Source organism: Triticum aestivum, chromosome 7A (genome assembly GCF_018294505.1).
Source record: "Triticum aestivum cultivar Chinese Spring chromosome 7A, IWGSC CS RefSeq v2.1, whole genome shotgun sequence".
NCBI lineage: Eukaryota > Viridiplantae > Streptophyta > Magnoliopsida > Poales > Poaceae > Triticum > Triticum aestivum.
In genome coordinates this window covers 31,612,566-31,637,213 of record NC_057812.1, presented here as the reverse complement: position 1 = coordinate 31,637,213, position 24,648 = coordinate 31,612,566, and positions in this window count along the sequence as shown.

The following is a 24,648-nucleotide window of genomic DNA, read 5'->3' as shown; positions in this document are numbered from 1 at the left end:
AACTTGCGACATATGCCTTCAATGCGATTATGTCTCTAAGTCGTGCCTCGACACGTGGGAGCTATATTCGCATCGAGGGTGTGACAAGTTGGTAATCAGAGCCTTCCCCGACCTTAGGAGCCCCATTGCTTGATCGTTTTAGCGGTCGAGTTGTGTCTAGAAAAATGTTTTGAGTCTTTTAGGAATTATATATCTGAGAGTTTAGGAATTCTTTTTTTACTTCCCAGTCTCCTCATCGCTCTGGTAAGGCATCCTGACGTAGAGTTTTGACTCTTCTCTTCTCAAATTTCACTAAAAAAAATTTAGGATCACGCGGGTATCTTGGAATCGTTCCGATGGTTTTATGATGAGAACATTGACTTTGTGCCTCCTGTGAGGGGTTTAGTGGAAGTGTCCTGGGGAGTTGAGCTCTGAGGTGTTGTCATCATAATTTTATCGTTGTAGTTCTGGAATACCTGAGTTTAGTACGCCGACATCAAAAATCTCTTTTATGCAGTTCGTTGGTGAGATAACCTCGACGCCACCCAGTACTGGGGCAGGAGTTCGGTAGTATCGCCATAACTTGTATAACGGATGCTTTTCGAAGGTTGAGGTAGATGGTTTCCGAAGGTTTCTTGGTTATGTGTTGAAGGATGGATATAGCTAGATGTAGGATTTGCTAGTTTGGGTGAAATATTATGCTTCCCCTGTATCCCCAACACCTGATTGCATAACCGGAAAGGTTCGGAAGTTTCATAGGTGGGAATTCTAGTAGCTCTAGTTCTTCTTCCATGGATATTGGTTTGAGATTGGGATTTCTTACCGATTATTCGTTCTTGATCCGTACCTTGTTGATTTATTTCTCTACCTTAATTCTACGTGGCTTCTCAATTTATGGATATGTGACCATTTCAAGAGGAATGCATTCGTTCATTTTGTTCGGATGTGAAGACTATATGTTGCAATCCTCATTCCATTGGATTCAGCTTCAATATTTATCTATCATTGTGCTAATGGTGGTCAACCTCTTCAGGATGGCTCCTCCAACGTGCACAACTCCAAATCCTGATCCGCCACCATCCCCACCTCCTCCAGAGGCATGGCAAGCTGTGATGGCCGCAACCAATGCAAACACACAGCTGATCATGCAAATTCTTCAAGAGCGCAATCAGGGCAGTCAAGGGAATCAAGGCAGCCATCAGAGTCACTTTGCTACACTCAACCAGTTCCTTGCTAACGGGGCAAAGACTTTCAGCAATTGTGTTGAGGCAACCGATGCTGACAATTGGCTTGTGGATCTGTGTAAGCATTTCGAGTGCAGTAACGTCAGGCCTGAGGACTTTGTTAAGTTCGCTTCTTTCCAACTCAAAGATCAAGCTGCAGAATGGTTCCAGCAGTACAAGGACTCCAGAGGTGGACGTGTTATTACTTGGGATGATTTCGGTCGAGATTTCCGAGCTCATCATATTCCGCAGAGCGTGGTTGAAAGCAAGCGTGAGGAATTCCGCAATCTGAAGCAAGGCTCTTTGTCTGTCTATGACTACAACAAGTTGTTCCAGAAGCTCGCTCGCTTTGCCAAGCAGGACGTCCCTGATGAGAAGAGCATGATATATCAGTTCAAGGGTGGTCTCAGAGAAGATATTCAGCTCGCTCTTGTTCTTTTCGAGCCCTTGAGATACGATGAGTTCTACAACATGGCACTGAAGCAAGAGGCTGCTCAGTTGAGGTGTGATGCTTCCAAGAAGCGAGTCAGAGATGTTGCTCCTTCTTCCTCTACTCAAGTGGCCAAGCAGCAGAAGTTTTGGCTTCCTCCTCCTCCGTACGGTCAGCCGTATCAGCAGAAGAGCAAAGGTGGCAGTGGTTCTTCCCACCCACCCAACCCAGGCTTTCAGAACAAGACTCCGTCTCAACCACCAAGATCGACTACTCCGTATCACCGTCCGCTTTCAGAGGTCACGTGCAACAAGTGCCAACAGAAGGGTCACTATGCCAACAAGTGTTTCAACCAGAGGCGTCTTCCTCCTCCTCCTCCTGTCAGATCGGCAAGTACAGTTGTGGTCAAGCATAATACCAAGCATGCCAAGGTCAATTTGATGAATGCAGCTCAGGCAGGGGACTCGTCAGATGTGATCATGGGTAACCTTCCTGTTAATGATATTCCTGCAAAAGTTCTTTTTGACACGGGTGCATCGCATTGTTTCATCTCGAGACCGTTTTCATCTAAGCATGGTTTGCCTTTGCAAATTTTGCCTAGTCCTTTAGCAGTTGTCTCTCCCGGTAAGTGCATGCATGCTAACTCCATTGTTCCGGATGTTTCTATCACTTTGGGTGACTACAAGTTTCTATCTTCTCCAACGGTTCTCGGTGACTCGGATATTGATCTTATTCTCGGGATGGATTGGCTTTCTAAGCACAAGGCTCAGCTTGATTGTGCAGCCAGGCAGATTCAATTGACTCATTCGTCTGAGGATGTTATTGTCTTTGCCGCTCGGGATAATACTATCCGTCTGTTTTCTCTCAATGAGAAGGGTGAATTGGATGCCATCTCTCAAATTCCAGTCGTTTGCGAATATCAAGACGTCTTTCCAGAAGAGCTTCCAGGAATGCCTCCGCACCGGCTAGTTGAATTAGTTATTGATCTTGAGCCTGGTACGGAACCTGTGTGCAAACATCCTTACAAGCTCAGACCTGAAGAGTTGAAGGAGCTGAAGAAGCAACTCGATGAGAAAGAAAGAATGGGTCTCATCTGGCCTAGTTCTTCTCCGTGGGGTTGTGGTGTTCTTTTTGTGAAGAAGAAGGATGGAACGGACCGACTTTGTGTTGATTACCGTCCAGTGAACAAGAAGACCATCAAGAACAAATACCCACTTCCCAACATCAATGAGCTGTTCGAACAACTCAAAGGTGCCCAAGTATTCTCCAAGCTTGATCTCCGTATGGGTTATCACCAGATTCGCATTCGTGAAGTAGATATTCCCAAGACAGCATTCAGAACAAGCTTTGGTTCATATGAATACACTGTCATGTCTTTTGGCCTCGCCAACGCTCCTCCGACGTTCTCTCGCATGAAAAACTTCATCTTCAACGCCTACACCAATGACTTCGTTTTGGTCTATCTCGACAACATTCTGGTTTTCTCCAAGAACAAGGAAGATCATGCCAAGCACTTGTGTTTGGTTCTTGACAAGCTCAGGGAACATCAGTTCTACGCAAAGTTCTTCAAGTGTGAATTTTGGCTTGATGAGGTTCTTTATCTTGGTCATATCATCTCTGCCAAGGGCATTGCCGTGAATCCTAAGAAGGTGTCTGCAATTGTGAATTGGGAACCTCCTCAGAATGTGAAGCAACTCTGCAGTTTTCTCGGTCTCGCAAGCTATTGCCGAAGATTCGTTGAAAACTTTTCTAAGATCGCGAAGCCTCTCTCAAATCTTCTCCAGAAGCACGTCAAGTACGTTTGGTCTCCGGAGTGTGATATTGCTTTCAACACTTTGAAAGAGAAATTGATCACTGCTCCAGTTCTGACTCCGCCTGATGAATTCAAGCCGTACGAGGTCTTTTGTGATGCCTCTCTCCAAGGTCTTGGCGCAGTTTTGATGCAAGAGAAGAAAGTTGTTGCTTATACATCTCGCCAGTTGAAGCCTAATGAGAAGAACTACCCCACTCATGATCTCGAGTTGGCGGCAGTTGTGCATGCTCTTTTGACTTGGAGACATCTTCTATTGGGAAGAAAAGTGGACATTTTCACTGATCACAAGAGTCTCAAGTACATCTTCACTCAGCCTAATCTCAACCTTAGGCAAACTCGATGGGTCGAAATAATTCAAGAGTATAATCCGAGTATTGAGTATACTCCAGGCAAGGCTAATGTGATTGCTGACGCTTTGAGCAGAAAGGCTTACTGCAACAGTCTGATTCTCAAGCCTTATCAACCCGGGCTTTGTGAAGCTTTCCGCAAACTTAATCTGCAAGTTGTTCCTCAAGGTTTCCTCGCCAACCTTCAAGTCTCTCCTACCTTAGAAGACCAGATTCGCCAAGCCCAGCTTCTTGATGCTATGGTGAAAAAAGTGAAGATTGGGATTGCCAAGAGTTAGTCCAAGTACAAGTGCTACCGCCTTGATGACAAGGACACTCTCTTCTTCGAGGATCGTATTGTTGTACCCAAAGGTGACCTTCGTAAAGTGATCATGAACGAGGCTCACAATTCTCTCCTCTCCATCTACCCTGGGAGCACGATAATGTATCAGGACCTTAAGCAAGCTTATTGGTGGACTCGAATGAAGCGCGAGATTGCTCAATTCGTGAATGAATGTGATGTCTGCAGAAGAGTGAAGGCAGAACACCAAAGGCCAGCAGGTCTCCTCCAACCTCTTGCCATTCCAGAATGGAAGTTTGACCACATTGAAATGGACTTTGTGACTGGGTTTCCAAAGTCCAAGCGTGGCAATGATGCTATATTCGTTGTCATCGACAAACTCACCAAAGTGGCTCACTTTCTGCCTATCAAAGAGTCGATCACTGCAGCTCAATTGGCGGAACTCTATACCTCTCGTATTGTCTCTCTGCATGGTATTCCTCAAGTGATCTCTTCAGACCGTGGCAGCATCTTTACCTCAAAATTTTGGGATTCTTTTCAGAAGGCCATGGGCACCAACATCCGCTTCAGCACAGCTTTCCATCCTCAAACAAGCCGTCAAGTCGAGCGTGTCAACCAGATTCTTGAAGATATGCTCAGGGCTTGTGTGATCTCCTTCGGTATGAAGTGGGAGGATTGTCTTCCTTATGCTGAATTCTCCTACAACAACAGTTTTCAAGAAAGTTCGGGCAAGGCCCCATTTGAAATTCTGTATGGCAGGAAGTGCCATACCCCTCTCAACTGGTCTGAAACCGGTGAACGTCAGCTTTTGGGTAATGACTTAATCACAGAAGCAGAAGAAATGTGCAAAGTCATTCGTGATAACCTCAAAGCGGCCCAATCCCGCTAGAAGAGCTACTATGATAGTAAGCATCGTGATTTGGCTTTCGAGATCGGAGATCATGTTTACCTCCGTGTCTCTCCTATGAAAGGTACTCGTCGCTTCGGTATCAAAGGGAAGCTTGCCCCTAAATATGTGGGACCTTTCAAGATTGTCAGCAAGAGAGGCGACCTCGCCTATCAACTCGAGCTTCCTTCAAACTTTGCAAATGTTCATGACGTGTTCCATGTCTCTCAGCCTCGAAAGTGCTTCAAGACTCCTGACCGCACCGTTAACTTCGAGGACATTGAGATCCAAGAAGATCTTTCCTATCGTGAGCACCCAGTTGCTATTCTTGAAGAGACTGAACGCAAGACTCGCAATAAGTCAATCAAATTTCTTAAAGTCAAGTGGTCACACCATTCCGATCGTGAAGCTACCTGGGAACGCGAGGACCACCTCTGTTCTGAGTACCCGCGTTCTTTCAGTCCTAGATCTCGGGACGAGATCCTTTCGTAGTGGTGGAGTGTTGTAACGCCACGGATGTAACTTTCCCAATTTGTACTCCAAGTCTTACCGTTTCCGGCGTTAAGTTATTTTATTTTCTCGGGTTTGGGTCTTTTGTCTTTCGTGTTGTTGTCTTTGTCATGCATCTCATATCATGTCATCATGTGCATTGCATTTGCATACGTGTTCGTCTCATGCATTCGAGCATTTTCCCCGTTGTCCGTTTTGCATTCCGGCGCTTCGTTCTCCTCCAGTGGTCATTTCTAGCTTTCTTTCGTGTGTGGGGATTAAACATTTCCGGATTGGACCGAGACTTGTCAAGCGGCCTTGGTTTACTATCGGTAGACCGCCTATCAAGTTTCGTGCCATTTGGACTTCGTTTGATACTCCAACGGTTAACCAAGGGACTGAAAAGGCCTCGTGTGTGTTGCAGCCCAACACCCCTCCAATTTGGCGCAACACCCACCAAACTCTACTCCATGTCCTAGAGCGTTCGATCACGATCGCGTGGCCGAAAACTGCACCTTATTTGGACTCTCCTAGCTCCTCCTATGCCTATATATACACCCCCCTATTCCAATTCGCGGATCCTCTCCCCCCTAACCCTAAAAATCCCTCTCCGCCGCCGCCGGACAACGTCCGCGCGAGCCGGACGTGTCCGGATTCCGCCGCCGCCAATCCTGCATCGCCATGTGGCAGGCGCCACCCACTGCTGCCGCCGGCCCGCCCGAGCCCGCGGGAGGCCCCAGCGGCCCAGGTCGGCGCCGCCACCGCCCGACTTCTTCCTCCTCCCGCGCTCCCGAGCGACCACCGCCTCCTTCGCCGGCTCCGGCCACCGGGAGCCGCGCCGCCGCCGCCCGTCGCAAACTCCGGCCGCCCGAGGCGCCCGGGTTGCCGCACCAGACCGCCCTGCGCCGCGACTCGCCCCCACCGGACCCCCTCGCCGCGCCCATCGCTGGCCCGCGCCGGCCCGGCTTCCTTCCCTCGCCACCGCACCTTCTCCGGCCTCCCTCGTCTACTCCGGCCACCACCGCGGCCATTTCTGGCGACCTCGGCGCGGATTGCTACAGTAATTGCTACAGTACTAGGCGCCAGATCCAGATCTAAAAAAACCCTAGGGTTGACTTTCCACCTCTCCCATCATTTTTTTATGCAAACTTTGACCTGTGATATCTCCGCATCCGTAGCTCCGATTTGGGCATATGGTATATCAAAATGTTCGACTCGATGAGTACATCATTTCATTCCATTGCATCATTTTCATTTGAGTTCATATTCATGCCTGAAATGTTGTTAGAAGGAGGCTTCATGAGTTAATTGTCAGATCTGCTAGTTCATCTTAGGCTTTTGTCATTTTTGCCATGATTATTGTGTGCATGATATGCCTATGAGTCCTATAGATGTTTTGTTAAGGATTTTGTTATCTTTCCAGAGGTGCAACCCATGCATTTTTGTGATGTGTGTGGTGACTTGTGCAAGCTTGCAAAGTGAGGCACCCGGTAAATCTGTTTTCAGGGACTTAGTAGTTTTCACCAAGTCTGGGATTGTTTAGTTCATGATGCCATATGTTCTTGTTGTTTCCTAGTGATCCGTGCCTCTTTTGAGGATGTTCAGTAAGGGAGTTTTGTTAATCTTGTAGTGCTCTATCCATCCATGTATTTGTTTGCAATTATGGAGCACCCTAGCTTGAGTCAATCGAGCTCTACTTTTGCTTCGTTGTGAATCTGGGCAGATCGTCAACTTGTTTGCGATTTTGCCGATGTTGTTGTAGTTGATCCGTGCATGCCATGCCATTGTTCTTGCCATGTCTAGCTTGTATTTTGTGCCTTCTTAAGGGATGTATGCTTGTCTTGCCATGACTTGCACCGTGGTGAGTGCATCGAGCTCGTAAACATGCCTTCGTGAGTTATGTTTCAGCATGTCCCAGTTCTCACTAAGTCTGAAAACTGATTATGTTTTTGCTATGTTCGTGTGCTTGCTAGTATATTTTGTGATCCCTTTTGGCTCAAGGTCACTAAGGGACTTTTGTTAAGCTTGTTGAGTAGCTCCATGTCATGTCTTTCTTTGTCATGTTCATGTCCTGTAGCATGTTGTTTTGTTGCTCCGAAGAGGGCTATATGATCTGAAATTCCAGACAAGTGTTAATTTCACTAAGTCTGAGATATGTTTACCATTTGCGTTTTTGCCATGCTTGTTTGAACCTCCTAATGGGTGAATTGGCCGTAGCTCAGTGCTAGACTTTTGTTACGTATGTTGTGTGCTTCCCTGCCATGTATTTTGTTGTCATGTTTGGGTGTTGTAGCATGTTCATCTCATTGCATTTAGATGCCTACTTGCTGTAAATTGCAGACCGGTGCCATTTTTGAATCGCTTGCCATTTCCAAACCGTAACTCCGATTCCGGCGTTCTTTATATCGTTTTCAAGCGATTTCTTCTCATCTTTCTAGTGGCACCCTTGGAATTCCAAGTTGAGGCCAGGTTCATGCATTTTCCTGTCATATCTTGCATTTTTGCATCCCGCATCGCATCTCGCATAGCATATCATCATTTCATCGTGTTGCTTGATCTTGCACGTGGTTGATTGTATCCTTGTTGCTTGTTTGTCTTGTTTGGGTAGAGCCGGGAGACGAGTTCGCTAACGAGGAGCCCGTTGAGTTTGCTTTTGAGGATCCAGTCAACTCTGACAGCTGTGCAGGCAAGATGATCATACCCTCGAAATCACTACTACCTTTGCTATGCCAGTTTGCTCGCTCTTTTGCTATGCCATTGCTACAATGCCTACCACTTGCTTGAAAGCCTCCTAAATTTCCATGTCAAACCTCTAACCCACCATTGTCCTAGCAAACCGTTGTTTGGCTATGTTACCGCTTTGCTCAGCCCCTCTTATAGCGTTGCTAGTTGTAGGTGAAGATTGGAGGCCGTTCCTTGTTGGAACATCATTTATATACTTGTTGGGATATCACTATATTGCCATGTTATCTTAATGCATCTATTTACTTGGTAAAGGGTGGAAGGCTTGGCCTCTCGCCTAGTGTTTTGTTCCACTCTTGCCGCCCTAGTTTCCGTCATATTGGTGTTATGTTCCCGGATTTTTTGCGTTCCTTACGCGGTTGGGTTATAATGGGAACCCCTTGATAGTTCGCCTTGATTAAAGCTTTTCCAGCAATGCCCAACCTTGGTTTTACCATTTGCCACCTAGCCTTTTCTTTCCCTTGGGTTCTGCAGACTCAAGGGTCATCTTATTTTAACCCCCCCGGGCCAATGCTCCTCTGAGTGTTGGTCCACCTGTCAGCTGCCGGTGGCCACCAGGGGCAACTCTGGGCTGGCCTACCCGTACCTAAGACAATCTGAGTGTGCCCTGAGAAAGAGATATGTGCAGCTCCTATCGGGATTTGTCGGCACATTCGGGCGGTGTTGCTGGTCTTGTTTTAACCTGTCGAAGTGTCTTGAATTACCGAGATACCGAGTCTGATCGGAACGTCTTGGGAGGAGGTCTATTCCTTCATTGACCGTGAGAGCTTGTCATGGGCTAAGTTGGGACTCCCCTGCAGGGATTGAACTTTCGAAAGCCATGCCCGCGGTTATGGGCAGATGGGAATTTGTTAATGTCCGGTTGTAGATAACTTGAACCTTAATTAATTAAAATTAATTAACTGAGTGTGTTGCCATGATGGCCTCTTCTCGGCGGAGTCCGGGAAGTGGACACAGTGTTGGAGTAATGTTTGCGCAGGTTGCTCTCTAGTTTCTCGCTCGTGCTTTGCCTCCTCTTCTCGCTTTCTTTTGCGAATAAGTTAGCCACCATATATGCTAGTCGCTTGCTGCAGCTCCACTTATATTTTACCTTGCCATACCCATAAGCTTAAATAGTCTTGATCTCGAGGGTGCGAGATTGCTGAGTCCCTGTGACTCACAGATTACTATTACACCAGATGCAGGGCCTGATGATTCCGCTCCAGGAGACGCGTATGAGCTCAAGTGGGAGTTCGACGAAGACTCTCAACGATACTATGTTTCCTTTTCCCGACGATCAGTAGTGGTGCCCAGTTGGGGGTGATTGGGACCATGTCGCATGTTGGGTTCTCTTTTATTTTGGCGCCGTAGTCGGGCCATGAGTGTATGCCTGATGTAATGTTATTTATGTACTTGACTGACGTGGCGAGTGTAAGCCAACTATGTTATCTCCCCTTTTATTATTACATTACATGGGATGTTTGTGAAGATTGCCTAACTTGCGACATATGCCTTCAATGCGATTATGTCTCTAAGTCGTGCCTCGACACGTGGTTGCTATAGTTGCATCGAGGGTGTGATAGTAAGGCCATTGAAGAAGAGGTGGCCAGGCTCTTGGCAGCCGGGTTTATCTTGGTGGTCTTTCATCCGGAGTGGTGATCAATAAGAATGGCACTTGGCGTATGTGTGTTGACTACACAGATCTTAACAAAGCTTGTCCAGCTGATCCGTTTGCTCTCCCCTGTATCGACCAGATTATTGATGCCATAGCGGGTTGTGAGAGTTTATGTTTCCTGCATGCTTATTCTGGTTACCATCAGATTAAGATGGCAGTTAAGGACCAATAGAAGATGTCTTTTATCACCCCTTTTGGAGCCTTCTCTTACGTTTCTCTGCCTTTTGGGCTTAAGAGTGCCCAGACGACTTACCAATGTTGTGTTCAGAATTGCTTTCACTGTCAGATTGGGCGTAATGTGCATGCTTATGTGGATGGCATTGTGGTCAAATCCAGAAAGAAGGAGACTCTCCTGGATGATCTAAGGGAGACTTTTGACAACCTTCGGGTCTATAAGATGATTCTTAACCCGGCCAAATGTATTTTTGGTGTACCTGCAGGCAAGCTCTCGGGTTTTCTGGTCCCAGAGAGGGGTATTGAAGCTAACCCGGAGAAGATTAAAGCTATCACTTCATTGGCTAAGCCGGCATGTGTCAATGATGGCCAGTGCCTGGCGGGTCGTATCTGTGGCACCCCGGCTCAGAGAAAACCGAAACGCCCCGTATTCCAGCCCAGAGGTCGAGGAGATGTCTTCTGGAATACATCACTGCTTAGCATAGAACAAACCAGCTTTCTATTATTACACGAATATGACTACAAGGTCTCCGATATCACAATGAATAACATCAGCACGGCGACACTATGCCATCCTCAGTTGCTCTATGCAAGCAGCAGAACAGAAGCAGCGGAAAAACTACTGGCAGTGGAACAACGACGACGGTGGTGAACTCCACTCCGCAGGGACTCTGGCTGGAACGCTTATCCTAGCTCCCGAACACAGGAACAACACCAAACAAGCAAGCAATCTAGGCACGACCTGCAAGCTGGCATGACATGCCAGGTCAGTACATTGAATGTAGTTGCAAGCTCACAATAACCAGAAGCATTCAAGACAAACAACAGCATGGCAATTACAAGTTAATCAGGGATTAATATGAGATCATCAGAATAACATGGCATGAACAACATGAAATCCAAAGTAATACTCCCAAAATAATACCAGCTACCGTCATGAAAATAATCATAATAGCCACTAAGAACCCAAAGGCAACATGAACATGATACAGCTAGAACAATATGAGCATGGCATGAACATATGAATCTGATGATACTAGCATGCAACATGATAACACTTCATGCACCAATTATTCTTCTCGGGTTATCTCGTAACCATCACACGCAGCACTTACCAACCTCGGACATCACACGATCATCTCAGGATCAAGTCAAGCTTGGTATAAACAATACCGTAGTAATCATTAAATGACCACAAGGAGCTTGATCTTTACCCATGATTCTCGCACAACATCACGAATATCCAACAACTTGGTATCCTCGATACCACGGTGATCATTCTGGCGATCACAACCATGACCAACACTTGGTCTCAAACGGTGATATTTCCGGCGATCACAACCATGACCAACACTTGGTCTCGAACGGTGATCTTTCCGGCGATCACAACCAACTTATCTCATCGTCGAACCGGGGTTGTCATTAATCAAGTTATTATTAATACTGTTGACTCACGATGTGACCGACACGAACTGGGCCCTTATCCGCGGGTGCGACTATCGATAGATTTAATATACACACACTACAGAGGTAGCACACTGTACCCACACCACGGAACCCTGGCCTCTCACTCCCATTCGAGTGGACCAAAGCGTTCCGACAAAACCGTCCTACTGCCATGACGCTCCCCAGCCACTCCGACCAACTCCCCTTTGGGCTAAGTCCTGGGTGGCCCCGTGCCTACCAAAGGCACCAACAGCCACCGTCGTGGCAAAAATGGTCCCAAACGAGGACATGAGCTCTAAACCAAACACGGGCACACAAGGCTTATGCCATCCTACCTGATCAGGGTAGCGCCCGCGCATAACCTTCCCTCACGGGAGGCACCGGTGAGAGGCATGACAATAGACCCAGTTAGGACCTTCCCATATGGTAAGCGTGGTTGCATTGGTCAGTTTCGATATGGCAGCACCATGACTCAGCCAACAGTTGTTCAAGTTCAATTAAATCCGGTTAAACTTGAATGCAATATGCTGAGCCATGATAAAATAACATGATGCATATACAAAGCATGAGCATGATATCAACATAAGCACGAGATGCAACATAACTATCCATCATATCAACTATGAATAATCTCCAACTGAACATGGCATAATGACGAGCATAAATATTATAAGTGCAACACCACTCATAGCATAACATGGCCACTAGCATCAACCATAAATATCATGCATGAACCCTAACAACAATGCAAAGCATTTAACCAACGGAATGCAATGAAACATATATAACAACGGTACTCGGGACAGACGATAGTTATGCACCGAAGACCATCACCAACATCACTAGGTACTACTAGCAAGCATAAGTATATGAAAGGAATACTAGCAACTAGCAGGGCATGATAACCAGGTGCATAACAACATAGCAAGAAAGTAAGCACTAACCCAGAAGCATTATCGGAACAACGATAACCATATTTAAACAAGCAAACATTTATTAAATATTCAAGTTGAAAACCATGGCTACTGCATGACTATCATGCAAGTGGGTATTGTGGCTTGCCTCGGGATGAAGAAGGCACCGGGGAGAAGTGCGGTGAAGCCGCGGGAAGATTTGTCGGAAACAGTTCTCTCTTGGAGGGGCTGTTTACGTGCAAGGGCAAACAGGTCATTTACACAGTGTCAAACCATAGTGAAAATGAAACCAACAGAACGGGCTCGACGAGATGAAGAAGTGGGCTTTGGAATCACCTCATTTGGAGTTGTGAGTAAAAAGATATGATAGTTTTTCTGCCAGGGACCCATCTGTAAGAAAATCTTCACAAACAGGCCCTCAACCGGAAAAACAGAACGCGCACTCGAGGAAATACGCTTTCGGTGCAGCGAAAACGCATTTCCGCCCAGCACCGCAGCAGCTTACGCTTTCAACTAGTGAAAACGTATTCTATGGAATACGTTTCCACTAATCCACGTCAGCGCCTGGCTGGGTCAACGGGTGTGCGGCTGACGCGCGGGGCCCACAGCCAGCTGGCAGGGAGGGGGGTCGTCTCCTTCTTCTCACCTGCGCCCGCACCTGGCCGAGGCAGAGCCGGCCCCGACGAGGTTTGCCGGCGATCCCGGCCATCGTAGGTGGCACCCGAACTACCCACGTGCTCAGAGCGACGAGGCCAACCCATCCCAGGGCAGCGCGGTGACCGGAGAGATCGAGAACGGCGAAGGCGAGGGCTGCGGCGGGTGGCGGCTCGGTCGGAGTTGGGGTCGAGGCCAGGGTTGACCCGCCGTCAAGCTGAGAGAAGGGAGATGTGCGCTGGAGTCTAGGTGGTCTAGTGGTGGTGGTGGAAGGAGGAGAAGAGCTCCGGCTTGCCGGAGTCGGAGTTGACAGAGACGGCGGCCATGGCGGCCAAACGCGGAGAGGAGAGCTCCTAGAGCTTAGAGGAGAGGTCGGGGAGGCTTAGAGAGGAGGGGTGAGGCTGCGGGTGAGCTCGGAGGGCTCGGGGGAGGCCTTAAATAGCCGGCGGGGAGGAGGTCGAGCTGGCACCGCCGCGGACGCGTGCCCATGCGCATGAGCTCGGAGGGAGGCGACGAAGGAGGAGCAGTGGAGGCTCTCACGGGGCAGAGGAGGCCCAGGGGGCGCAAGGAGGAAGAAGGCGGCAAAGAACTGAGCCAAAACGCCACTGTGCGTCCGTGGGCACACGGCGGTTTGCGTCAGGGAGGAAGCTGCCGGAGGGGGAGCGGGGTCCAGGTGATCGGCGACGACGAGAGGAAGACAATGGACATGCTCACGCGCGCTAAGACGACAAGAGGAGGAGGGGCCCGAGCACAAACGACGTTCTGGCCACGCATACTGCATGCCAAAGCGGTGGTCACTGCGCGCACTAGTGCACACAGTGCCACAAGCGATGTCGAACGATTTCTGGGGTGGAGTCCTTCCTGGGAAGGTTGCAACTGCGGTGGTAGTTTGGGTAAAAGTGACATGGTTAAATGGCAGTTAACACTTGAAGTTTACTGCAGTAAACTTGATCGTGTACTACTGCTCAATAGGGAGGTGATTGGGTCAAAAGGAGTTGTCTGCAAGGTTGAGGTAAAGAAGGACTTACATCGGTAACTATGGAGGGGTTTGGATGAAGATCTAACAGAGTTGCTTTGCAACTGCCAAAGATGGTCCAGAATCAAGATTAGGATGATGCACTCACATGGAGTGTCAAATTGAGCTCAAATTGGGCAAGGCAGAGTCATATGGTCCTATGAAGATTCTCAAAAGATTTCATACCAATTGTATAAACCAAAATGGTACTTCCTTCACAAACGTTTCCACTGACCAGAAACTTGCAAAAAATTTAGAGGAATAATGGCTTGATGAACCATGCCCAAAATGGGTGGAGGTAAGTTATATGGATAATAGAAGGCCTAGAAAAATTGGCAGCCATAATGGAGCAAGATAAAAAATACTTGCTTCACAAGCTAAAATTTTGGACAGAATCAAAGAATTGAAGGTGAGCTCTCATGGAGGCATGACATGAGCTCTACTTTGGTGGAGGGCTGTGATATGATGATATGAGGGATCATGCAAAATGGCAACTCATTTGGATATGCCTAGCTTGTCTTCCTTCACAACCACTTCACTCAGATAGGAACTTTGAAAACTTCTGAGAAATATTTACTAGGCAAATGAGGTTGCACTTTGGCATGTGGCAATGATATGGACAGGAAAAGGTGTCCAAGGAGTTTGAGGTCAATTGGGAAAAGATAAATGGCACTTGCTTCACATTCTGCCATTCAGGACAGAATAGGAAATGAATTATTTGAGGATGATGATAAACATGACAAATGAAATATTTGCCATATTTGAGAAAGATATGACTCAAACAATTTATGAGAATTATTTGGGAATTTTAGGAGTGATGGAAATAAAGGTTGCTTCACAACCTAGGGCAATTTGAGTTATTCCTTTAATAAAAAAGGAATATTCCCAATAAAAAGAATATTGGGATTTGGGCTAGGATGAAAATGACAAGGTCTAGGGAAGGATTTGGGTATGACAAGCCACTCTGGAAGCAAAGAAGAGGGCATCTTCTTCAGTTTTCAGATCACAAAGCCACGAAAAAAGAAAACTCAAGCAAAAACCTCAGAAAAACAAAAGAAAAGGAAAGGGCCAAAAATCAGGCTATCACAGTATCGTGGCCTTAAGCTGGTTTGTAAGCCGCCTGGGAGAGAAGGCAATTCCTTTACACCATATGATGAAGAAGACATATCATTTTGTCTGGAGTGGCGTTGCAGATAAGGCGTTTGAGGCGCTTAAAAAGCAGTTAGCTGAGACGCCGGTTCTTGCGGCTCCCATTGAGAAAGAACCTTTGCTCCTGTATGTGGCTGCTAATAGTAAGGCCGTCAGTGTGGCGATTGTGGTGGAGCGCAAGTAGACGGGTAAGGAGTACCTAGTCCAGAGGCCGGGTTATTATGTTAGTGAGATGTTGATTGAGTCCAAGCAACGATATCCACACTGGCAGAAACTGGTATATGGGGTGTTCATGGCGAGTCGCAAGCTGAAGCATTATTTTCTTGGTCATCCCATTACTGTGGTCAGCTCTGCTCCCTTGGGAGACATTATTCAGAACAGGGAGGCAACATGTCGGGTTGCTAAGTGGGCAATATAACTTGGGCCTCATGGTTTGAAGTATGTACCAAGAACAGCTATCAAATCTCAGGCTCTGGTGGATTTCATCGATGACTGGACAAAATTGCAGACACCTGAGGAGAAGCCTGATAACACGTATTGGCGATTCACTTTGATGGGTCAAGACAGTTGGAAGGCTCAGGGGTTGGAGTTATTTTGACTTCCCCACGAGGTGACAAAATTTGTTATGTTTTAAGGCTGATGTTTCCTTGTAATAACAATGCAGCTGAATATGAGGCTTTACTCCACGTCCTTCGAGTCGCCAAAGAGATGAACTTAAGTCAGGTCAGGTGCTTTGGCGGCTCAGACTTGGTGGCTCAGCAAGTCTCAGGCACATGGGATTCTAAAGACCCGCTCATGGCGGCTTATCGCAGAGCGGTTGACAACATTGCTGGTCACTTCAAGGGGTACCAACTAGAGCATCTGGATCGAAGGAAGAATGAGGCGGCTGACGCCTTGAGCCGGCTGGGGTATCATTGTAAGCCGGTGCCTCCTAATGAGTTTTTGGATGTATTGCATCATCCTTCAGAAGAGGATCTTGCTATTCCTGACCCGGAGGTGCAGTTAGTGGTGGCTCTCCATGCTATTCCTGATTGGATGCTTCCCTACTTGGCTTATATGACCCGGGGCGAGTTACCTGAGTATGAAACTTTGGCAAGAAAAATCACCAGGAGATCTAAGTCTATGACTATTGTCAATGGCAAGTTACACCGATGGAGTGTGACAGGCGTGTTCCAACGTTGTGTTTCTCCTGAAGAGGGCTGTGAAATTTTAAGAGAGATCCATGAAGGTGATTGTGGTCATCAGCCGACTCTAAATCCTTAGTGGCTAAAGCCTTTCATCATGGGTTTTATTGGTTGACGGCTCATATTGATGCAGAGGATATCGTTAGTAAGTGTGATGGATGTCAGAAATTTTCTCGATGGGCTCATGTGCCAGCTCAAGAATTTTGGATGATTCCAATTAATTGGCCATTTGCAATCAGGGGGCTTGACATGGTTGGACCCTTCAAAAGGTCTAAGGAAGGCGAGGAAGTCATCCAGTTGAACGTGTGCTGAACGCGGAGGTGCCGTACATTTGGTACTTTATCGGGACTGGTTGTGAAGGTGTACGACTACATCAACCGCGTTAATAAACGCTTTCTCTTAGCGATCTTCAAGGGTATGAGGATGATCTCCCCCTCTCGTAGCTATGCATCTCCATGGATAGATCATGCGTGTGCGTAGAATTTTTTTTGTTTTCCATCCAACGTTCCCCAACACCATGCTATTATAGTATCAATCTTGGATGTTTTCTATACACTTACAAGCAATTATATATCATTTTTTGGGACTAACCTAATAACTTAGTGCCCAATGTCAGTTGTTGTGTGTTGCTTATTTTTGGTTTTCAGAATATTGGTACCAACCGAAGTCCAAATGCCATGAAACTTTTGGGGTATTTTTTTCTGCCATTAAGAGACCCTGCAAGCTTCGGGAGGGGACGAGAAGATGGAGCAGTATCCCACAAGGGACCAGGGCACGCCTTGGTGGCTTGTGGGGCCCACATAGCTCCGTTTGACCTTGATAAGTCTCCAATGTATCTATAATTTTTGATTGTTCCATGCTATTATATTATCTATTTCGGATGTTTTATATGCATTAATATGCTATTTATATTATTTTGGGGACTTATCAAACGAAGGAATATCAAATATTCCCAAACGAAGTCAAACGAAGCCCAGTGCGAGTTTCTGGTTTTCCTTGTTTTTGACTTTTACAGAAAAGGAATATCAAACGAAGTCCAAATGGAATAAAACTTTCACAATAATTTTTCTTAGACCAGAAGACACACGTAGGACTTGGAGATGAAGCCAGAGGAGTCCCAAGGCGGCGGCATGCTTCAGGGGCGTGCCGTAGAGGGGAGCCGCCTGCCTTGTGGGCCCCCCGAGGCTCCTCGATCCCTAATTCTTGGCCAATAAATTCCCAAATATTCCCAAACGACCAGAAGTGTCCACCAAAATACGGTTCCGCCGCTGTAAGCCTCTGTTCTAGTGAGATCCCATCTTGGGGCCTTTTCCAACGATCTGCCGGAGGGGGATTCGATCACGGAGGGCATCTACATCAACCCTATTACCTCCCCGATGATGCGTGAGTAGTTTACCATAGACTTACGGGTCCATAGCTACTATCTAGATGGCTTCTTCTCTCTCTTTGATCTTCAATACAAAGTTCTCCTCGATGTTCTTGGAGATCTATCCGATATAATACTTTTTTGCGGTGTGTTTGTCGAGATTCTATGAATTGTGGATTTATGATCAGCTTATCTACGAATATTATTTGAATCTTCTCTGAATTCTAATATGCATGATTTGATATCTTTTTATTTCTCTTTGAATTATCGGTTTGGTTTGGCCAACTAGATTGGTATTTCTTGCAATGGAAGAGGTGCTTAGTTTTGGGTTCAATCTTGCGGTGTCCTCACCCAGTGACATAGTAGGGGTAGCGAGGCATGTATTGTATTGTTGTCATCAAGAGTGAAAACATGGGGTTTTCACCATATTGCTTGAGTTTGTCCCTCTACATCATGTCATCTTACTTAAGGCGTTACTTTGTTCTTATGAACTTAATACTCTAGATGCATGCTGGATAGCAGTCGATGTGTGGAGTAATAGTAGTAGATGCAGGCAGGAGTCAGTCTACTTGACACGGACATGATGCCTATATTCATAATCATTGCCTTGGATATCATCATAAATTTGCGCTTTTCGATCAATTGATCAACAATAATTTGTTCACCCACCGTTCTTTTTTCTTTCAAGAGAGAAGCCTCTAGTGAAACTATGCCCCCCCCCCGAGTCTATTTTCCATCATAAATTTTCAGATCTATAAATCAAAAATCCAAATATACCTTGCCGCAATTTATTTGTTTGTATCTGGTTTTACATTTTAGTAATCTTTTATATTTATCTCTATTAGAGCTCACCCTCGCAATTGACCGTGAAGGGATTGACAACCCCTTTATCGCGTTGGGTGCAAGTGTTTGATTGTTTGTGCGGGTGCATAGGTTGGAGACTTGCTTGTACCTCCTACTGGATTGATACCTTGGTTCTCTAACTGAGGGAAATACTTACCTCTACTTTGCTGCATCACCCTTTCCTCTTCAAGGGAAAAACCAATGCAAGCTCAAGAAGTAGCAAGAAGAATTTCTGGCACCGTTGTCGGAGAGGTCTACATCAAGCCTACCAAGTACCCATCATAAACTCTCATCTCTTGCATTATATTATACGCCATTTGCCTCTCGTTTTCCTCTCCCTCACTTCTAAAACATTTAAAAAAATACAAAAATATTTGCCCTTTTATTTGCCTTCTTTCCTTTCGCCTTTATGTCTTACATGGTTTCGCTACTAGGGAAAACCTTATACACAGAACTTTAGCAGTAGCGCTTGTTAAAGAAGGGTGCTACTGCTAAATAGCAGTAGCGCATGCCGATAAATGCACTGCAGACACGAATGTAGCAGTAGCACGTCTACTTTTAAACGCGCTACTACCAAAATTCTCACTACTAAGCCGAGGGGCTACATATAGTAGTAGCGGTCTTCTAGAAAGAGCGCTACCGCTAAGTATTTTAGCAACGCGTTTACTGTGAAACGCGCTACTGTTAATGAAAAGAAAATTAAATGAAAAACAAATAGAAAAGTAAATGAAAATGAAAGAAATAAAAAAAGGAAAAAGGAAAAAAAATAAAATGTAAGGAAAAATAAATGAAAAAGGGAAAAAGGAGAAAGGAATAGCAGTAGCGTCTGTTCATCAGAGGCGCTATAGATAATTTAGTAGTAGCGCTTGTTTAGACCCCCACTATAGAAAAAGAAAAGGAAATAAGAAAAGAAAAGGAAAATACATAGCTATAGCAGTAGCGCGTTTACTGAAAAGCGCTATAGCTAACTTAGCTATAGCGCGTTTACAGAAACGCGTTACCGCTAAGTTTGACTTAACCCAAAAGTGGTCCCCCCCAGCCACCACTTCTCCCCTAAATCTCTCGCCTCACTTCGCAGTCGTCTCCCCAATTCGCCGTCGCCCTACTTCGCCGCCGTCTCCTGCCGACGTCAACGCCCCTAGAGCCACTAGAGCCGCGCGCCGTCGACGCCACCGGAGGCGCACGCCGTTGCTACCTCTTGAGCACTGCGTTGGTTTTGCCTTGAAGAGGAAAGGGTGATGCAGTAAAGTAGTGTAAGTATTTCCCTCAGTTTTTGAGAACCAAGGTATCAATCCAGTAGGAGACCAGGCTCGAGTCCCATGCACCTACACAAACAAATAAGAACCTCGCAACCAACGCGATAAAGGGGTTGTCAATCCCTTCACGGTCACTTACGAGAGTGAGATCTGATAGAGATGATAAGATAATATTTTTGGTATTTTTATGGTAAAGAGTAGAAGTAAAAAAAAGTAAAATAAACGGTGCCAGAAATAGCTAGTTGACGGGAGATTAATATGATGGAAAATAGACCCGGGGGACATAGGTTTCACTAGTGGCTTCTCTCAAGATAGCACAAGTATTACGATGGGTAAACGAATTGCTGTCGAGCAATTGATAGAATTGAGCATAGTTATGAGAATATCTAGGTATGATCATGTATATAGGCATCACGTCCGTGACAAGTAGACCGACTCCTACCTGCATCTACTACTATTACTCCACACATCGACCGCTATCCAGCATGCATCTAGAGTATTAAGTTCATAAGAACAGAGTAACGCTTTAAGCAAGATGACATGATGTAGAGGGATAAACTCATGCAATATGATATAAACCCCATCTTTTTATCCTCGATGGCAACAATACGATATATGTCGTTTCCCCTTCTGTCACTGGGATCAAGCACTGCAAGATTGAACCCCAAGCTAAGCACTTCTCCCATTGCAAGAAAGATCAATCTAGTAGGCCAAACCAAACTGATAATTCGAAGAGACTTGCAAATATAACCAATCATACATAAAAGAATTCAGAGGAGATTCAAATATTGTTCATAGATAATCTTGATCATAAACCCACAATTCATCGGATCTCGACAAACACATTGCAAAAGAAGAGTTACATCAAATAGATCTCCAAGAGAATCGAGGAGAACTTTGTATTGAGATCCAAAGAGAGAGAAGAAGCCATCTAGCTAATAACTATGGACCCGAAGGTCTGAGGTAAACTACTCACACATCATCGGAGAGGCTATAGTTTTGATGTAGAAGCCCTCCGTGATAGATGCCCCCTCCGGCGGAGCACCGGAAAAGGCCCCAAGATGGGATCTCACGGGTACAGAAGGTTGCGGCGGTGGAAATAGGGTTTTGGCTCCGTGTCTAATGGTTTGGCGGTACGTAGGTATATATAGGAGGAAGAAGTAGGTCAGTGGAGCTACGAGGGGCCCACGAGGGTGGAGGGCGCGCCCAGGGGGTAGGCATGCCCCCTGCCTCGTGGCCTCCTCGGTGATTTCTTGACGTCCACTCCAAGTCCTCTGGATCACGTTTGTTCCAAAAATAACTCTCCCGAAGGTTTCATTCCGTTTGGACTCCGTTTTATATTCCTTTCCTTAGAAACATTGAAATAGGCAAAAAAATAGCAATTTGGGCTGGGCCTCCGGTTAATAGGTTAGTCCCAAATATAATATAAAAGTGTATAATAAAGCCCATTAAACGCCCAAAACAAAATATATAATAGCATGGAACAATAAAAAATTATAGATACGTTGGAGACGTATCAAGCATCCCCAAGCTTAATTCCTGCTCGTCCTCGAGTAGGTAAATGATAAAAACAGAATTTTTGATGTGGAATGCTACTTAGCATAATTTTCAATGTAATTCTCTTATTTGTGGTATGAATATTCAGATCATAAAGATTCAAGATAAAAGTTTAATATTGACATAAAAAATAATAATACTTCATGCATACTAATAAAGCAATCATGTCTTCTCAAAATAACATGGCCAAAGAAAGCTATCCCTACAAAATCATATAGTCTGGCTATGCTCTATCTTCATCACACAAAGTATTTAATCATGCACAACCCCGATGACAAGCCAAGCAATTGTTTCATACTTTTGATGTTCTCAAACTTTTTCAATCTTCACGCAATACATGAGCGTGAGCCATGGATATAGCACTATATGTGGAATAGAATGGTGGTTGTGGAGAAGACAAAAAAAAGATAGTCTCACATCAACTAGACGTATCAATGGGCTATGGAGATGCCCATCAATAGATATCAATGTGAGTGAGTAGGGATTGCCATGCAACGGATGCACTAGAGCTATAGGTGTATGAAAGCTCAACAAAAGAAACTAAGTCGGTGTGCATCCAACTCGCTTGCTCACGAAGACCTAGGGCATTTTGAGGAAGCCCATCATTGGAATATACAAGCCAGGTTCTATAATGCAAAATTCCCACTAGTATATGAAAGTGACAACATAGGAGACTCTCTATCATGAATATCATGGTGCTACTTTTGAAGCACAAGTGTGGTAAAAGGATAGTAACATTGTCCCTTCTCTCTTTTTCTCTCATTTTTTTATTTGGGCCTTTTCTCTTTTTTTATGTACTCTTTTTTTCGTCCGGAGTCTCATCCTGACTTGTGGGGGAATCATATTCTCCATCATCCTTTCCTCACTGGGACAATGCTCTAATAATGATGATCATCACACTTTTATTTACTTACAACTCAATACTTAGGACAAAAATATGACTCTATGTGAATGCCTCCGGCGGTGTACCGGGATATGCAATGAATCAAGAGTGACATGTATGAAAATTATGAATGGTGGCTTTGCCACAAATACGATGTCAACTACATGATCATGCAAAGCAATATGACAATGATGACGCGTGTCATAGCAAACGGAATGATGGTAAGTTGCATGTCAATATATCTTGGAATGGCTATGGAAATTCCATAATAGGTAGGTATGGTGGCTGTTTTGAGGAAGGTATATGGTGGGTGTATGATACCGGCAAAAAGTGTGCGGTATTAGTGAGGCTAGCAATGGTGGAAGGGTGAGAGTGTGTATAATCCATGTACTCATCATTAGTCATAAAGAACTCATATACTTGTTGCAAAAATCTATTATTTATCGAAACAAAGTACTACGTGCATGCTCCTTGGGGGATAGATTGGTAGCAAAAGACCATCGCTCGTCCCCGACCGCCACTCATAAGGAAGACAATCAATAAATAAATCATGCTCTGACTTCATCACATAACGGTTCACCATACGTGCATGCTATGGGAATCACAAACTTTAACACAAGTATTTCTAAAATTCACAACTACTCAACTAGCATGACTCTACTATCACCATCTTCATATCTCAAAACAATTATCAAGCATCAAACTTCTCTTAGATTCAACGCACTTATAAGAAATTTTTTACTAATCTTGGATGCCTATCATATTAGGACTAATTTCTCAATTTAAGAAAATTACCATGCTGTTTTGTAGGACTCTCAAAATAATATAAGTGAAGCATGAGAGAACAAAAGTTTCTATAAAACAAAACCACCGCCGTGCTCTAAAAGATATAAGTGAAGCACTAGAGCAAAAACTATATGGCTCAAAAGATATAAGTGAAGCACATAGAGTATTCTAACAAATTCCGAATCATGTGTGTCTATATCAAAAGGTGTGTACAGCGAGGATGATTGTGGTAAACTAAAAGCAAAGACTCAAATCATACAAGACGCTCCAAGAAAAAACACATATCATCTGGTGAATAAAAATATAGCTCCAAGTAAAGTTACCGATGGACGAAGACGAAAGAGGGGATGCCTTCCGGGGCATCCCCAAGCTTTGGCTTTTTAGTGTCCTTGGATTTACCTTGGGGTGCCTTGGGCATCCCCAATCTTAGTCTCTTGACACTCCTTGTTCCATAATCCATCAAATCCTTACCCAAAACTTGAAAACTTCACAACACAAAACTTAACAGAAAATCTCGTGAGCTCCGTTAGCGAAAGAAAACAAAACACCACTTCAAGGTACTGTATTGAACTCATTATTTATTTATATTGGTGTTAAACCTACTGTATTCCAACTCCTCTATGGTTTATAAACAATTTTACTATCCATAGACTCATCAAAATAAGCAAACAACACATGGAAAACATAATCTTTCAAAAACAGAACAGTCTGTAGTAATCTGTAACTAACACAAACTTCTGGAACTCAGAATAATCTACCAAAACAGGAAGACCTAGATAATTTGTTTATTGATCTGCTGCAATTGGAATCAGTATTTTATCACGTTCTGGTGATTTTTAAAAATTGTTTTCGTGAACTGAAAGTTTCTGGAATTTTCAGCAAGATCAAATAACTATCATCCAAGAAGATCCTATAGGTTTCACTTGGCACAAACACTAATTAAAACATAAAAAAATCTAACCAGAGGTTAGATCAAAGATTTATTATTAAACATAAACAAAAAAACTAAAAATTAAAAATAAAATTGGGTTGCCTCCCAACAAGCGCTATCGTTTAACGCCCCTAGCTAGGCATAAAAGCGAGGATAGATCTAGGTATTCCCATCTTTGGTAGGCAATCCATAAGTGGCTCTCATAATAGATTCATATGGTAATTTAATTTTCTTTCTAGGGAAGTGTTCCATGCCTTTCCTTAGCGGAAATTGGAATCTAATATTCCCTTCCTTCATATCAATGATTGCACCAATCGTTCTAAGGAAAGGTCTACCAAGAATAATAGGACATGAAGGATTGCAATCTATATCAAGAACAATGAAATCTACGGGCACATAGTTCCTATTTGCAACAATAAGAACATCATTAATTCTTCCCATAGGTTTCTTAATAGTGGAATCCGCAAGGTGCAAGTTTAAAGAACAATCATCAGATTCACGGAAACCTAACAAATCACACAAAGTTTTTGGAATCGTGGAAACACTAGCACCCAAATCACACAAAGCATAGCATTCATGATCTTTAATTTTAATTTTAATAGTAGGTTTCCACTCATCATAAAGTTTTCTAGGGATAGAAACTTCCA